This window comes from Simochromis diagramma, unplaced genomic scaffold (assembly GCF_900408965.1).
Source record: "Simochromis diagramma unplaced genomic scaffold, fSimDia1.1 OVJJ01000320.1, whole genome shotgun sequence".
Lineage (NCBI taxonomy): Eukaryota > Metazoa > Chordata > Actinopteri > Cichliformes > Cichlidae > Simochromis > Simochromis diagramma.
This window is the reverse complement of record NW_024386773.1, coordinates 9,260,411-9,270,674: the sequence shown is the minus strand read 5'-3', so window position 1 is coordinate 9,270,674 and position 10,264 is coordinate 9,260,411. Positions and strand designations below refer to the sequence as shown.

At 40.0% G+C, this 10,264-nt stretch overlaps 1 protein-coding gene across 1 annotated transcript in view; it reads left to right on the top strand.

The window, feature by feature from the left end:
* Positions 1-897: 897 nt before the first annotated feature.
* Positions 898-10,264, top strand: part of tafa3a (TAFA chemokine like family member 3a) — a 101,298-nt gene continuing 91,931 nt past the window's right edge. Inside the window, exon 1 of the mRNA XM_040006981.1 lies at positions 898-1,741. The gene's annotated coding sequence lies outside the window, so the exon portion shown is untranslated. The remainder of the gene's footprint in view (positions 1,742-10,264) is intronic.

Genomic DNA, 10,264 nt, shown 5'->3' with positions numbered 1-10,264 from the left:
AGAGCATGCTTGAGAAATGGAGAGATGATAATGAAATTAAAGGAGGGGAGGCTTTTGTAGCCTGGACACTAATGCATGGGGAGAGTGGAAGCTGAATGTCAAAGACACAAAAATGTGTTATCGTAAACTCGATGAGTATTCACGAGCCTAATTCATGTCATAACGCTGAAGTTCTTCAGAGTGGCTCGTTCGCACCAATTGTATGTGTGGGTGGTGTGTTTGGATAGGGTAAGGGAAGGGGTTTTGATAAGAGGGGAGTCTTTTTTGTGAGAACTGAGGAGGCTCTTCATCTTGTTCTTATCCTCTGATTCTATTTTGGACTTTTTTAGAAAGAAGAAATCTTCTAGGTTACAACAAAAGATGGTGTTCATGTGTTTCACAGAGGTGTGAAAAACCCTTCAGCACACAGCTGTCTTCCTTTTTCGTGTTCACTTGCATTTAGTGGCTCTAATGAAGATTTCAGTAGCCTTTTCACCCTCTTTTTTTAAGAATAAAAGGAAGAACATAAGAAAGAAAGTCAGGTGACATCGCAGGACAACATCAGACCTTAAAGGAAGAGAATTTAATTTTCCTATTTTTTTTTAACAATAATTTATTCACAGCTCTGAAACTCATGGAAGAAAAGTGGATAAATAATAAATTGTTCAAAGTTGTCATTAATAAAAGTATCGAGTGCTTAAATTGCCATTATTGAGGCCTACTGGCACCACTGTTTATAAGATGTTAGGGAGCTTATTGCCATTTCTTCATAACTGAAGATCTTATTTTGAAATATTAACGATGCCGGGGAGTCTATATTAAAATAAAAGTATTAAAATATATGTAGTACTTCTTCACTTCAAAAAATTTTCACACAGTCCCTAAATCTTTTCTTGGGTCCACCCACTGACCGAAAATAGCTCAAAGCGCTTCTTCTAAAATCATGCGGCATGATAAACTGGTTGTGTCTCAATATGAAATATGCCTTACTATAAAAACATCCTTTCGATAAAACATCTTAAATAAACCAATCAGCATAAAAAGCTGCAAACAAATGGCTGCAAGTGGCACTGGCGTAATTAGTGACTCATCTGATTCAGTTTTTATTTCATTGCTGTAGTTTGCTCGCTACTGCTGCATTCAAGAGGGCACGACCATCCAGTTACCAACGTCTGAAGCTTTCTGATAAAGGTCCTCCCCGTCGCCACCGGAGACTCCAATCCAACAGAACCGCTGGATGGCGCTAAAACACCAGCGCTGCATCAGGAGGCTCCACACGCGCTGTGATGAATCCGGCTGCTCTCTCATCACTCGGACAGCTCAGATCCATTTCTCCAACTGCGAGAAAACGTTGCCAAACACCCATCTGCAACCAGTATGTTGAAGGGGGATTGTAAAAATCCACTGCATCCTTGAATTCAGAAAGTATGAGTGACGGTCCGGCGTGTTGTCCAGCTGCCGTGGAGCTCTGGCGGATGGGAAGTTGTGAGTCAGAGGCGGAGGACCAGTAACTTTTATAGACTTTCAAGTCCACCGCCTCCAAGTATCCAGCAGCCCCACTTTAGACTCATTTCTCTCAGGGATTGTGCGTCTGGAGAGCTTAACATTAGACCAGTGTTTTAGGTTATGTGTTGTCCAGGGCGTCTTGTAGCGACAAGGAAATGCCATTTGCCTAAAGAAGAGGCTTCCGTTTTTTTGTGGCTGGCAATGGAGAATAAATGAAAGGGACAGTTCCCGGGATTAACTGAAAGAACAACGGCAGGTAGGTTGGAATTAGAGTTTATAATTTGTTATTCCTATCTGTGGAAGTGGATACTATATATGTATATTTATATATCTATATGTATATCTATCTATCTCTCTCTAAATGATTGCAATTAATATTCTGAATTTCTAATGCTTAACAACTCATGTGCGACTGTGAAATGGCAGCAAAATCTACGATTGACTATGATAAATAGCTTTTTACAAATCATCAGGCAGCAATGGGCTACTGGAAACTCATGACTTTAGGTGGCGTACAGGTGTAGCCGCAGGCTGGCAAATGTTCAACTTTATGTTCTCAAGATTCAGTGAATATTAGATGTGGGCATCAACATGAATCCATCACTGACAGTTCCGATTGGACAAAAAAGTTTCCCCTCTGAGAGATCTGCCCATGTGCACAAAGGCACAAAAGGAACTCCCTTCTATGTGGAAATGCATGCAAGCAACATGCTACTGTTTTAAGTGATGTCTATCTATCTATCTATCTATCTATCTATCTATCTATCTATCTATCTATCTATCTATCTCGGACCCCCAAATCTCCATATTCCACATCACTGGTACCTTGGCAAAGGTAACTCTAAAACATAAACGTTGCTCCCTGCAGTGCAAAGTTAAATGTAGAGCTGAATTCACAGCAGGTGCAAGTGTGCTTCCCTTTAACCCCAACATAAGAGAAAAGCAGCTCCAGCTATAAACAGCTTGTTTGTGACTTCAGCAAAGTACAGTGGTGTTATCTCATTGTATTATATTGCAAACACGCAGAAGGAGTCCCTAATGAGAACTGGCTCATGTGTTTGGTGTCAGCTGTTGCACGCAGACTGTAGATATTTATTATTATGCCTGCACGCCACTGTGAATATATTCCTTTCTTGCAGCCTTGACTTTCCACTCTCCCTCTCCTAATTTGTTTCATACGCTCTCCTTTTTTTTTTTTTTTTAAATCCACCTCAGTCTATCTACTTGTTCACCTCGTTCTTTCATTTGCCCTTCATCCTCTTGACAAGTGTTGTGTGGTCAGCTTTTTTTTTCTTCCCCTCAATTAGTGCTATCATCGCATTTCATCCTGCAGAATATGGGGATGGTAATAACCTTACACTCCTATTGCGGGGTGATACAATTCTGCTGTGATTAATTGAAGTCCCCTCAGAGAGTCAGAGGAGGTGTAGATCTTCCCTTTCACACTCGCTGACAGGCAACCCATTATATTGTTTTATAGATCGCCGTCAGTAGCCCTTGAAGCTGCCTGCGGCCCACTGTTGTTCTGGAGGGTTTTATTGTGCAGCGTTATTGGCTGGTAATGCTGACAGGCAGAGCAAAGGCCACCGTGGGATTAAGGGAGATGGGATCCCTGTGACAGTTCCACTGTATTTGACAGTAAACTGGAAACTTGGAAGAAAAAGATTTGCTCGCTCTGCAGTGGTAGTTGTAAAAAACGAAAGAAGGAGAAGATGAAGAAAAAAAAAGTGGGGATTTGTTATGAAGTCACGTTCACCATAACATTGGCTTACTTCACATCTGCACAGAGTACTCTAACAAGTGGTGAAACAAACACGGGCCGTTGGTATGCAACAAAACACACTTTAATAATGCCAAATAAGTAGCTTGTACAGGTAAGACAGATTAGCCTGCAATTTCTGTAAAGCTACCATTAGACAGACATTGCAACAAACAACAGTGCCTGAAAAAGGCAGAGTATAGACTGAGGCTTGGAGAGAGTACTTGATATGCATGAGCCACCAGGTGATTTCCAGAGGAAGAGAACACCATGGATAAGAGGCTTGTGTCTAGTTTTAAGGAGCCACCCCAGGCAGTATTTGTGTTCTCTGCCAGCTTCCTGCTCACTCTGTCAGATCAATAGGGCATAATAGAAGAGTGCGGATTGTGTTTGCAGGCATGAGACAAAATAATACAAGCATTGTATTGTTTTTTCACCTCGTACATGTGTTGTGTAGTTGTACAATTAAGATTGCCCGTTTGTACTGCACATCTTCTATTTTTTTTGCATTTCCTGATGCTTGAGCATGTCAAGCATGTCCCCATGTGCAACTTACATATACATTTGACAGCCCAGTGCTTTGACACCGAGAGCATTGCAGAGCAGCACCACGACTTAACCATAAAATCTGGGGTATTGCATCATTCCACACATTCTCTATTCACCACCAGCCCTGCAGATTTGGTTTAGCGGAACAATAAAAAGTCAGCCATCTATCTACATGATTACACCCGATTTCAGCACCTCAAGATTCGGTGCTCAGCGGTGTTCATAGGCTAATGTGTTTAGAAAGCACAGTTTGTTCCACCTATCAAAGCGCCAGCTCGAGCTGCTGGGGTGAATCCATCGGGTGTTTAAAGGGAAATTCAAAGCACCACCATAGCGAACGAAGTGCAGCATTGTGACGCTTGCATGCAGCTCTGTCATGTACAGTGGAGGAGGAGGAGGACAAGAGGACAGCACATCCCATGTTTTATAGATGCCATTTAAAGGTGCATGCCTGGGATGGGCTGGCTGAAATGAACTGTAACCACAGACTAAACACCAAGACAATAAACTAACAAATTGGTTTTCTGGAAGCCAGCAGTGTCCCACTCACTCGCCTGGGCTGATGTGTGGCGAGCTGTTTTTTTTTTGTTTTTTTTCCCTGAGAGATTAGGCTGTGAGCACAACTCCATCTCTTATTTATTCATGCTGATTTGCTGTGTGCATGTTTGGCTGTGGGTGTGTGTGAGAAAGGGAGACGGGGAGCAAGAGAGCACGCGTGTGTGTGCAGTTGAAGTGTAGCGGTGTTTGTAAAAAAAGTGGGTGTTTTCCGGAGCATTTATATGAATGGTGTGTGTGGGGGGCGCATCGTGCTTGTGTGTACAGGCTTCAGCATCGCCTACTGCTTGATTAAAATTGTGTTGTGCGTGTTGTGAGGTCATTGCAATATATCAGCTCCCTCTGTTGTTTGTTCAGTATACATGACTGAAGTAGAGACACTCATAAGGTTCACCTGACAGTCTTGGAAAAGCTAGATCTACTTGTCATCTGTTTAAACAAATTTTTTAAACTTTGAGATTGAATCATTTGATAGATTTTTTTTTGGCATCATTGTTTTCTGTCTGGATACATCTAGGTATTCAATTTCACGATTTGGATACATTTTTTGTTCATAACTATTAAACAAAAATCTGCACCATGTCAGCTTGGGTGCCTTTCATCCCTCTCACTCACAGCAGGAATCATCATGCTTGACTTCATGTTATTATTTCTTTGTAGCTAGAATAGCACCTTGAGAAAAATGTATAGACAGTTATTATTAAAAAGTTAGAAAGGAATCATGTTTGGTTATTTCTTAAAAAACCAATGCAGGTTTGAATCATTTGCATTGTATCCACAAAGATAAGATAAGATAAGATAAGACTTTATTAATCCCACAACGGGGAAATTAGTTATAGAGTTATAGAGTCTAACTGCTGTTGGGATGAATGATCTGCGAAAGCGCTCCTTCCTGCAGCGAGGGTGTTTCAGTCTCTGACTAAAGGAGCTGCTCAGCCCACTCACATACTCATGCAGTGGGTGATGTGGGTTGTTCATGATGGATGTCAGCTTTACTAACATCCTCCTATCGCCAACCACCTCCACAGACTCCAGGGGACATCCCAGCACGGAGCTAGACCTCTGCACCAGTTTGTCAATCCTGCTCCTGTCCCTGTCCGTGCATCCACCCCCCCCAGCAGGCCACTGCATAGAAAAGGGCAGATGCTACCACAGTGTCATAGAATGTCCTTAACAGAGTCCTGCAGACTCTGAAGGACTTCAGTCTCCTCAGCAGGTGGAGTCGACTCTGGCCCTTCTTATACAGGATGTCTGTATTTGTAGTCCAGTCCAGTTTATTGTTGAGTTTTACAGTTAAAGTTTTACAGAACAAAAGTTCGACACCCTGAAAGAGCTCTGCTGTGACAAACAACAGTGATTCTTTCCTCTATAAGATAACTACAGAGTTTCCCACCTCCCCTGTCATTAACATCAGCACAAAAACTGTGCCAGGAGCTTCGTTATGTGGGTATCTATGGCTGAGCAGGTAGGTTAGTACTTTTGTTCATATAGCGTATGTTCCCTAATTTTGGTAGGTTAAATCATTCACTTCTTCAGTGACGTGCATTTATGCCACATAAAGACTTTGTATACAGTATAGCAGGTGGACATTTTTTGCATTCTGTGATGATCCACAGAGAGACATTTTTTAAAATTAGAATTAAATACACATTTTCACAGTTGAATGCCTTTTTAAATATTTAATACAATTGAAACTATTAATTAAAGTCCTAATCTACAGTACTGTATATTACCGCTTTGTGATTTGAGTTCTTTCTCCCCTGCAAAATTTCTGCTCTGGGTGTGGCAATACTCTCGCTGTACTGTTCAGTGAGTGACATGCTGCTGTTTGTAAGTGGTCATTTTACCTATAAAGCTGAAATCACAACACAGCCATAATCTTTAGCTCATAGGTAATTTTGTGATTTTGTGAGATGATGCCATGGCTATAAAGTCTGTCTGTGCTGCCTGATTCTTCACGTATGCTGCTGCTGAAGGTCCAGAGCACAGAAGCAGTCAGGATGGCCCGGTATTGGAACAGCCTTACACTGTTGGGAGAGCTCTGTTATAGCTTTAGTCACCCCCAGCTGTGGTGTCCCATCTTTATATCATTAAAACAAAGGGAAACATCAAGTAGAGGTACTTTTTGGATAATTTAGCTGCAAATCTCAAGATGTATCTGAGTAAAACACATGTACTGTTTATGATTTGTTGAAGCTGACAATAAAGCTTTTGAGACAACTAACAGTTTAGATTTTTGCACCTTGTTCACTTAACTGTTACAGTTTTTGGAGTTTTCATACCTTGTTTGATCATCTTTATCCCCTCTCACATTCATCTGGTCAAGCTGAAAACTCGTGGTGTTAATTACTTATGTATGACACTTTTAAATGGATTCTTTCAACATGGAACCGGCGGAGTCTCCTGACAGCTTGTTGTACATGGATTTTCTAAGACCCAATGGTTCAGTCCACTCAGTGAAGACGCTTAGTATAGAGCAGAGGTAATACATGACTCTTCCTGGGTAATTCTCCAGCTGACTCTCAAAGTCTTGAAGACACTGAGGACAATTAGGTTTGAATGGATCAGAGCCTCAGAAGGGAAATTCACTCTTCCATGGAGCTGGTTTTCAGCTTTGCCGGGCATCAGACTTTTCTACCAACAATCCTTTCTTTCGCTCTCCTTTATTCCTCCTTTTTGACGGCTCTTCTGTTGTTAGGCAGATTTTGGCAGCTCTCGCTCACAGTATTCTACCATTGTGCCTACATCTCATCAACGTCCTCCTGAGTACAGCAACAAAAAAACTAAATTCTCCAAGCCTTCAACCATCCACCTAGTGAAAAGGTTGGGGAATTGCAGATTTGAGAAACCCAAATCCTAAATTGTGGTCCTTAGGGGAGAAAGGGTGCTATCATTTTTTTGTTGGCAGACTCTTTTCTCTTGGCAGACTCTTGTGGTGCCTGAGGGTCCATAGCAGTATGTTTTTTTTCCTCTCATATTTTGTATGGTGTTACTGTCAAGCTCCAAATCATGCCTGTAATCATTAGACTACAATCTGGGTAAAAATTGCAATTATAGGGTGTCGTTTCTGGCTTGTTATTTTAATTTTATTTTTTTGGTGAGAGAGCAGGATCATGGCAACCCTGTGTTATTAAGATGAAAGAAATCAGACTCAAAAAAAGAGACAATTAATGGCAAAGGTCTCTACATGCGCATCATGCGGGAAGGCTGATTTAGGCTTTCTTTTCCAAAATTGAAAGTTGCACTGGTTCCTGCTCTGGTTTTCTTACATGAATTTAGAGCTCATACTTTCTTTTTCTCCTACCCCTCATTATGTAAAAATGCAATTTTGTGACCTGACATGAAGTCCGGTCAGGTTTTTCCATGATGAGAGCCCAACAGTGGAAGAGGTGAGGACTTCTTCAAAGCAGGCTTCTATTTTCAGAATGCCCTTAAATATTGTGCAGAAGCCAGCAGCCAAACCTTGGTGTAATGAACAAAATGAAACGTGGGTACTTGTGTTTTCTTTGCACTATGACAGAATTAGCTCAGAGGTAACTCCGGTTCATGTTCCTCTTTCATCCATTCAAACACGCCTCCTCTTTCAGTCAGTTACGTACATGAACAATAAATACTTCACATTTCATTTTTAATTATTCTTTTGCAGTTTCGCCTTTCAGTTGCATTTGGGTGACCGATGACTAATGAATGAAGCAGACTTGTGTATGTGTGAGAGAGGAAATGGGGAACGTTTTGAAGCATGAGCCAGGATTGTCAGGCGGGGGGTCAGATGGGCTTATTAGTGCTTCTCCTGGTGGTGGGAGACAAAACAATTACTTGTAAAAACTGTTATGTAAAAGCCAGACTTTTAAAATGTTTTTAAATGATATAGCAATGATTAACTGTTTTCATTAACTAAAGAAATTAGAATTTAGAAGAAATTGTAAAGGCATGGATGACAAAATTGTGAGAAAGTACACCCACTACTGTTTGAATACCCGAGCTTAACAGATACTTTATCAGCTCTTCACTTGAAGCTAACTTTTAATGTAACCTTCACATTTACTGCCGCTTCTTCATTTAAAGCGGTAATGACGAGCATCTTTTTTATTCATCTGATAAGGTTGAAGCTGAAGCTGCTGCATACACAATGTCTTGTCAGTGTGGAGGAATATTTCACTGTAGAGTTTAATATTTGAAGTTCAGTGCTATTTGGCATCGAATGGTTCATTTTACTGTTGAAGTGTCAGACCTGAATATCGGTACCGGCTACCACATTTCTGAGATTGTGTTGTTGCTTCATTATTTTTACAAACTCTGCATGTGTGGGCATCCCAATTCTTTGTCTAAACTCTTTGTTTTTGTTTTGACAGAGCTTTCAGGAGTCAGTTTTAAAAGTACAAAAATTGAGCCACTTATCTTCCAATGATTTTACTTTCTAATTTGGCTACAGTTTGAATCATGTTTTCAACATATAATTTGTTTGTTTGTTTCTTTGATGCTATTGATGCTTCATTATTGTTACTTCTTTACTTTTTTCCTTGGTATGTTTTTCTTGTTTTAAAGAAAATGACAGAATACATATGTTTCTTTTCAAATCAAGCTCTTGTAGTCTAATAAAATTTAGATTAGACTATGTATAATAATGTAGGCTCCATTTAATTAGTAGTTTCAATAGTCATGAAACTCTGAAATGTGCGACACAAACCAGAAAATGAAAACATTTGCCTTCCAAGTAACATGTTGGCTGCAGGAGTGAGGCACAGCTTATTAATATGGACCCCTAATATGGACTACTGCATCAATCTGCTGGTGACCAAAGCAATCACAAGTAGCAGTTCCCTCTTTGCAACTGATTTTTTTTCAAGCCAGTGGTTGTTGACAGCTTATCGCCCACGGGTCTCTAGGCCCGTGTGACTGGACCCTTAAGCATTAATAAATAAAAATATGAAATTAAATTCACGGCATCACTTGCTATGAAGTAACTGACATCTCTGATCATCTCAGGACTATATACCCTGTTGTTAAATATTACTTTACACTAGTTTTTGCTCACAGATTTGTTTTAATTAAATGTTTCTGTTTTTCACAGTGCCTATGCTGTGGCTTGTTACCTTGTTGGTTTGTAAAAAGTCTGTGGAGATGACAGGCAGGCAGAAAGAGACACTGTTGCAATGTTACATGAATTGATCTCTTTACAGAAATGTAATTACTGCTACTGTGAAGGACGTCACATGCTAGTTACATAAATTCCTACAACACTGCATCTTTTCGACACATGACTTTCTTAAAGCGTAAAGCTCTGCCCATGTGACCTCAGACATACATGCTGTTATGTAGATAAACAGATTCTCAATTAGAAGAATTTTGCGTTGAATTCAGAATCTGTGATTGATGATTTTAAGATTTTAAGCTTAAGTGGCAGTCATAATAATAATGATAATAATAATAATAATCATAATAATAATAATAATAATGGGAATATAATATAAATGTTCTGTATGAAGCAGTAGGAAATTTAGAGAAGCCCTCTGTAAAATCAGAAATCAAATAGAAATTAGTTTTACCCTGGTGACAGTGTAAACAAACCATTATATGCATTAAAAAAAGGGAAGGGAATTTATGAGCATCCATAAACAATCATATGTTCTTTGTTCTGCCAGAGAATCTCTTGGGCAGTACTATTCTGAAGTGTTCACCCCCAATCTGCCATAAAAGAACAGAGTAAACTTCCAGAAAGGCTGGTTAATCAGTGTGCTAACTTGACTCTAAAGTTCGCACTTCTGTTGAGATTCAAGAATTAAGCATGTTTGCATGTGGATTCCATTTCCGGTCGGAAAATCACATTAAATGTTGAGAAAACTCACAAAATCTAAATCGAGTAAAAACATCACTGATCTTATTCCTGTTTTTAAGGGATTCAACTGGATACAAGAA